The sequence below is a fragment of the Bombus pyrosoma genome, linkage group LG1 (assembly GCF_014825855.1).
Source record: "Bombus pyrosoma isolate SC7728 linkage group LG1, ASM1482585v1, whole genome shotgun sequence".
In the NCBI taxonomy this organism is placed as follows: Eukaryota; Metazoa; Arthropoda; class Insecta; order Hymenoptera; family Apidae; genus Bombus; species Bombus pyrosoma.
Genome location: NC_057770.1, coordinates 14,765,726 through 14,772,933, shown reverse-complemented (window position 1 = coordinate 14,772,933; position 7,208 = coordinate 14,765,726).

Genomic DNA, 7,208 nt, shown 5'->3' with positions numbered 1-7,208 from the left:
AATTTTTCGTTTGAGGCTTTCGAGAAAATCGACTTTGAATTTTCGTTCGGTACGCGTGCACTTTATCACGTCTCGTTATAACGGATCTCACTGTAGATCGTTGTCTCAATGGATATTACCGCAGTTTAAGTTTGTTTTTGCCGTAACGGAACATAATGAAATAATATGAAGTAATCATAAAGTTTATTATTACAACAATTGCTGAAAATGTTGCCCATTCTGCAGAACACATAGTTCTGCTCTTCTAATTAAATTTCTATGAAACATTTCTAGCATATTCGATTGTTTTAAAATATGAAAGGCTACAATAATCTTTTCTTTCATCCGTACCGAGCGAAAATTCAAAGTCGATTTTCTCGAAAACAAAGCCTCAAACGAAAAATTCTTATTCTATATTTTCGACTTCTTTTTTCGCGTAGAATCACCTCCTTTCCGCTTGTACCACCAGTTACCAACCACCCTGTATATTCTAGTGAACAAAGAGATTTCCCCGTTGACCGTGGATTCGTTATTGAACCTAAGAACATTGTCTTTAATATCTAGAGTGTCTAATCACCATGTATAATTGTCAAACTCTGTTAAATCAACATTTGTACATATAATTGTAAATATAATCTCCATTGAACAACAACGATGGCTTGTCCTAATGAAGATACGTTACACGCTCCTAAGTCTAATGCTAACCCGACATATATTTATTGGTTTATTACTTTCTTACGGAAGGAATTCCATGTTATGTAACACGTTTTTGGTATTATTAATCCGTCTGGGACCATAATCGACCTAAAGGAGGGTTGACACATTTACAAAATTGTAGAACCAGTCATTTTGACTGTTGTAGTATTTCTTGATTTCTTCTCGATCCAAAATTTTCCTGATAACTGATATCATCATATCGAATGATACGCAGTAAAAATTTAAAAAACGTGTGGGATGTTGTACGAAACGAGGAAATTGGTTAATTGGGGTTCGATAAACAGATTGCAGGACCCTTTTACACTTTGACTGGTATTGGTATAAGTAGCCTTGATACAAAATTATTTCCAGTTTGAATACATAAAAAACATAATAAAATTCATTATACTATTCCTTTAGTTATCGCTGCGAAAGTCATTACAGCATTGCGGAAAAAATATAACACGAAGTAGGAATTTTAAAATAAAATTGTAAAACCAGTCAATTTGACTGGTGTGATAGTTTTAGTGTTAATAGAATTTTATGACATTGTAAAACAGACGACGAAATGAGAAAGAGAGGGGAGGAATGGTCGAAGATTTCGTCGGACAATACTCACCTTCGGAATCTCCTCTTCTATTTGATTCATTAACTACTACTCCGCCGGGGAATATATATCATTTCCTCGTCCACTCGGCGCAGTTTGCACAGTTGTTGAATGTGCATGGAGTTCTATGATGAATCCGCAGGTACTTTCCTGCCCTCGTAGAATGGCGCTTTATCGTGATTATATGCTAGCTATATTAATCAAATACACTTAAATAAATGCACTCTAAAGTAACACGTCGATTGTCTGCTGTCCTAAAATTCAACCGTCTGAGATTTGATATTTTTTGTACAGTTCTTTTATAGATTACTCTGAAGAATTCTTCCCTTGAAGGGCCTGTATCTGATTCTTTAAAAACGAAGCATTTTCCATAACAGAATTACAAGATCACATGTAAATATTTTTTTTCTAACTACAATGCAATGTTAGGGGTGACAAATTGGCTTCTAATATTACAGAATTACAGGATCACATGTAAATATTTTGTTTCTAACTACAACGCTATGTTAGGAGTGACAAATTGGCTTCTAATATTACAGAATTACAAAATCACATGTAAACATTTTGTTTCTAACTACAACGCTATGTTAGGAGTGACAAATTGGCTTCTAATATTACAGAATTACAAAATCACATGTAAACATTTTGTTTCTAACTACAACGCTATGTTAGGAGTGACAAATTGGCTTCTAATATTACAGAATTACAAGGTCATATGTAAACATTTTGTTTCTAACTACAACGCTATGTTAGGAGTGACAAATTGGCTTCTAATATTACAGAATTACAAAATCACATGTAAACATTTTGTTTCTAACTACAACGCTATGTTAGGAGTGACAAATTGGCTTCTAATATTACAGAATTACAAGGTCATATGTAAATATTTTGTTTCTAACTACAGCGCTATGTTAGGAGTGACAACTTGGCTTCTAAGATTATTATCTACTAAATACAAGGCAGTACAGTGCAGTACTGTAGATAGTCATGTATGCATGATTCGACTGAATAGTAAGTAAAAGCGGGCACGATGGGATTCCTTGTGGAAAAATAAGAATAGTATATAATATAAAATCTTTTCATTCTCGGCTTAGCTTCCGAGAAAGTTGAGATTAGAGTCCTTTCCATTTATTGAAAAATAGTGTCAAGTGACAAGAAAGTTCATGATGTTTAATAAAATAAGAGGAACACAAGAATCATTAACACAAATAGTTGATTATATTATATAAAAAAACTCTGTTGTGATAAAGTTTGGTCCCAATTTTATTAAGTAAAAAATAAAAATAATAATAAAAGTTTCGACTGGTCCTAATTCCAAGGCCAAGATATCTATTTCCGTTCGAGTTTCATCTTTTACTTCATCGTACAAATCTTTCAATGTTAATAACATACTTACCCAAAGTACTCACAGTAACATACTCACCCTATCCTCGATAACGATATTTAATATCCCATGAGAGTACGTCACCATCTGCAGAAACAAGAATTTGGATGATCCTAGATAAATCGTGGTCGAGTTAAACGTCGACGTGGAAGATCAGATAAAAACTGAAAGAAATGAGAACGAAGTGCTTCTTTCGCCAGTTAGAAGCCAACGTAACGACTCGTAGTTTCGAGCTTGACGAACAAAACAATTTTCGGTCAGAAGTACTTTTTCTCCTTTTTCTATCTTCTACTCTCTCTCTCTCTCTCTCTCTCTCTCTCGCTCCAAACCTCGTAATTGTTCCCGCAGTAATGATATCAAGCCAGCGCGAAATTATTTTTGCCCCGATCCACTGAAACGGTCCGTGTCCCCCAGGGAATGGCGGCCAGAATGGTGCTTTCAATTCGTTTATTTAATAACTCACAATTGCTTTACATATACAGCTTCGCGAGCGGACGCGTCCAGCCGTTCTCGGAATTTATTCTCGTTCTTTCGTCTCATTTTCTCGCCTTTCTTCCGCCATCTTCTTCGCTCTTCTTCGCACTTCCGTTTCGCCTTTTTCACTCTGCTCACTCTCGTAAGAACGCACGCGTGCAGGCCTGGACGCGTCGAATTTACGTTTACGTCGAGTTTAAACGTTCCTTACAGCGGTGATGTCGATAAATAACTTTTAAGGACTTTTAAGGTATTTTACGTAACTTATCGTATCGTAGTACGGTTTTATATATAAACAGCTATACAACTTATCTCGCTAGTTCATAGTGGTAATCTTTTCTTTCTGTCTTTCGTCGCTTTAACACATTCTCTCGTTCATTTGGAATGTATCGGCAGGCGGGAGCACCGTGCGCTCAAATTTCTCTTCTATTCATTGCACGCGGGGCGGAGGATGGTCCGTCTTTCATTTGTTATTGAACAAGAAATTCGTCAGACGGCTACTAAATTCGATTTTATCTGATTTACATAGGTGTCCTTGTATAGTTAGATAGGTCAAAGATAGATTTCCAAAAACGCACGATAAACTACGAGAGACACAACACGACGAATTGACATTAAAATTAACGCTACGATGTTATGTTTTTACCAAATGTCCTAATGGACAAATTGTAAAATGTAAACAAACAATAAATAAAAAAAAAACGATGTTATGTTTGACTTATTAGTCGAACTATTGTTTCGAATGTAATTATCATTAACTGACTGGCGTTTGCTGTTAAAAATTAGTAAACTATTTTGGAATATTAAAATTAAGATAGGTTGCAAAAAAATGTCTTAAAGCGGCAAATTTTGCAAAATTTATAAATGATAATTATGAACTAAGATAGTTAACATACTCGCACATGACGCAACTGTAACGTCACTGGTCATCATAGTGTTAATTCGATTTATCGATAATTCTACATTGAGTAGACCGTGTAGACACGAAAACTTATTCGAGAAAAGTGTGTAATACATTACGGTACAACTTCAGTTTCTGTACAATGAAATACATATCGAACAATGCCTTTGGTACACAAACAACGATACGAACAATGTAACATTGGAGTTGTTAATTAAGCATCTGAACACGTCACTGTTGGAGCTAATACATTCGGATAAATTAGAAACACGGCTACAATATCGCGCTTGTAACGTTCTTCGGTACATCGGTTTAATTTAGCAAGCGATATCATTTTCGTTCCCATTGTTGGAAACGTCTGGTTCCCAGCGTACAATAGCCGCCTTTGCGATACAAGTTTAAGCAGCACACACGCCATGAATATCCACGTGATATAAACCTTCGACGTGAAAATATCGCCGAACGGAGCTATAAATCTCATCGCCGGTTTTGAATCAAACTCGTTTAATTCTTTTCAACTTCATTTTAAATCGAGAAAAATAAATAGCCAAATTGTTTTACCTGAAACATCTCAATCTTCTGTTTTCTTCAAAATCAAAGCCATTCTTTTATCTTCCTCAATTTTAAACACGAAAATCCTTTGAAAATTCTTTTCTAATACCGTTTCGAACAAAGATATTTGTTCATGGGTCACCGATTTCGACTTGAGAGTCACGTATTACAAAAAGTTTCCAATTATCTCTAGCTGTAGTTAAACGGGAACTCGTAGGGCGTCCTGACACTTGGCGGGCCGAGAAATCGGTGGCCTGATAGCGACCAAATTCTCGCCATATAGTTAGGGGAGCGCATTCGGGGAATGCAGCTCGGTAGCTGGAAGATCAGCACGCGGAGCCGCGTGGCCGTGGGAAGAATGTGCAATTGCATCTGACCAAAAGATGCTCTCAGACTAGCCAGATCTGTCGTATTATTGCGAATACCAAGTTTGTTCACGTATTCGTGCGCAAAACCGCGTGCGGTCTTCAACTTCGATTCGGTTCTAACAATAAGGCGAATTTGATTTTTGATAATACGTCGAACTAGTTATCTCAGACATGACTTTTCGGCCACGAATAAGGAAGCTAATTTGTTTACAAAGAGGAATTAGCACTTTGACTGCCACGTTGCTCATTGATGACCGGAGCGCTTGAACTTTTTACAATTGTAAAAATTGAATGGAAAATTGACAGTTAGGGCATTTTGAATATAACCGATAAACAGAAGATACTTTGAAATAAAAAATGCCCCATTGAGCAATTCAACATTTTTATTAGAACATCGATAAAAAAAAATGAGAACAAATGTTGCAGCTAATGGTGCACTGTGTTGAAAAACATAAATGTGGCTCATCCATATAATCTGGACAATAGGTGGTCACCCTTTTGGTCCGATTCTTAGCAATTTTTGATTCTGATTAACATTTTTTTTATAGCACTCTCTGCAAAATTTTCGTGCCAGGTGCGCTTGCCCTTCTTCCTTCTGCATTTCGTGTCGCGATCTTTGTCAAATAAGTATACTTGACGGGCTCTGGTGAATGGCACTGTGTAAGGTGCACCGCGAGTGCCATTCTAAAATCTGATACCTCGATTTTTGTGACTGTTGCTTGTTTATAGAGTATCATCGCGTTTGAAATTGATGTACTTAACAATAACTCTAGAGCTAATTTTATATACCACTTGAGGGTTCTTCTATGTGGTGTAAAATATACTATCATTTTATCTGATAAAACTACAGCACAGTTTCCTCTGTTGTGATCTACCGCTGCCATTGGTTTATCACAAACATATTTTTTTGCGGACCTCTACCATTTCAGCTGAATGTTTCGTTGAAATGATAAAAATGTCACGCTTGTCTCTCCACTTTACTATTATGTATAGAACGAGCAAATACTGTTTTCTAACATCTTGTACACGTTTCAACAATATATTCTGCACGTTTTGCTTACGATGAAATAACAAATGCGAATGGTTTGTTGAAATAAACGAAGCCTCGTTATAATATGTCGCTATCAACTGTTACCAAGGCGCCACGGTGGTCACCCGTGACCACCAATAAGATAAACTGTCCATTGGGGAAGAATGTTGTCCTGCATCGTCAATTTATTATTATTTTGCCATTATATGCNTTTGAATAATAAAAACACTCCCGTGGCGTCCTGAGCGAAACATGTGATTTCGACGTGGCAGTCAAAGCGTTAAAGGATAATATATAGAATAAGAAATTACAATTGAGGTAGCAGAAAGGAATTTTGGAATTATGGAGGATTAATTAAACGATCGTGGAAAATTGTATTTTTGAAGATTCAACGTTTGAAAATAACAGTGACGTGGTTTAATAGAAAAAATTTGAGAAATTGCAGAAATATGTATAATAGAATTTTGTAGATAAAAAGAAATATCTATTTCCTGTTACATGTTGCACACATAGTAAACCTTCATTTATCCGAATCCTTGGGATACTACGTAATTACTAATTATATTAAATAGCATATATAATAGAAGTTCTCTAATTCTCTACATTACCTACGATTTATCATTCAAATAATAGGAATTCACATCCTGGTAAGCGAATGTGAATTCACTTCACAGTTTATAGAACTTCGATTAATTAGCCGCCAACTGAGATTTCCCACAAAGGTGGTTCGGATGAATGGAGTTCTAAACTGTATCTCAATTAGGATAGAAGAAATTGGAATGATGTATGTTTAACCACGTGACTCGTTCGCTACTATAACAAATGGTGAAAATCTCACACATTTTATAAACTGACTGTGCAGAGGATTTTTCGCAAATTGTAGGTTGCCAGACAGGCTGCGATCGTGACACGATGTTGACAGCACAATTTTACGAAATCCTGACGCATGCATCCTACTGTTATGTTTTCTCACTTTATCACGGAATTTTACTATATCCTGTGATTCAATAGTTGAGATCAGTGTCCTATCGAGACAAAATTTGCCTCGAGTACATTAATTTCTACTTTCCTTTCTAACTTCTTTTCTCATTGATTACACGCATGATCTTGAAGATTCGACTCATTAGCCAGCACACTCTTTAATTCTTCATATGAGATGAGATGAGATATATGCAAGTAGAGTATTATGAGAAAGCTTTATAGTAATTTCTATTGGT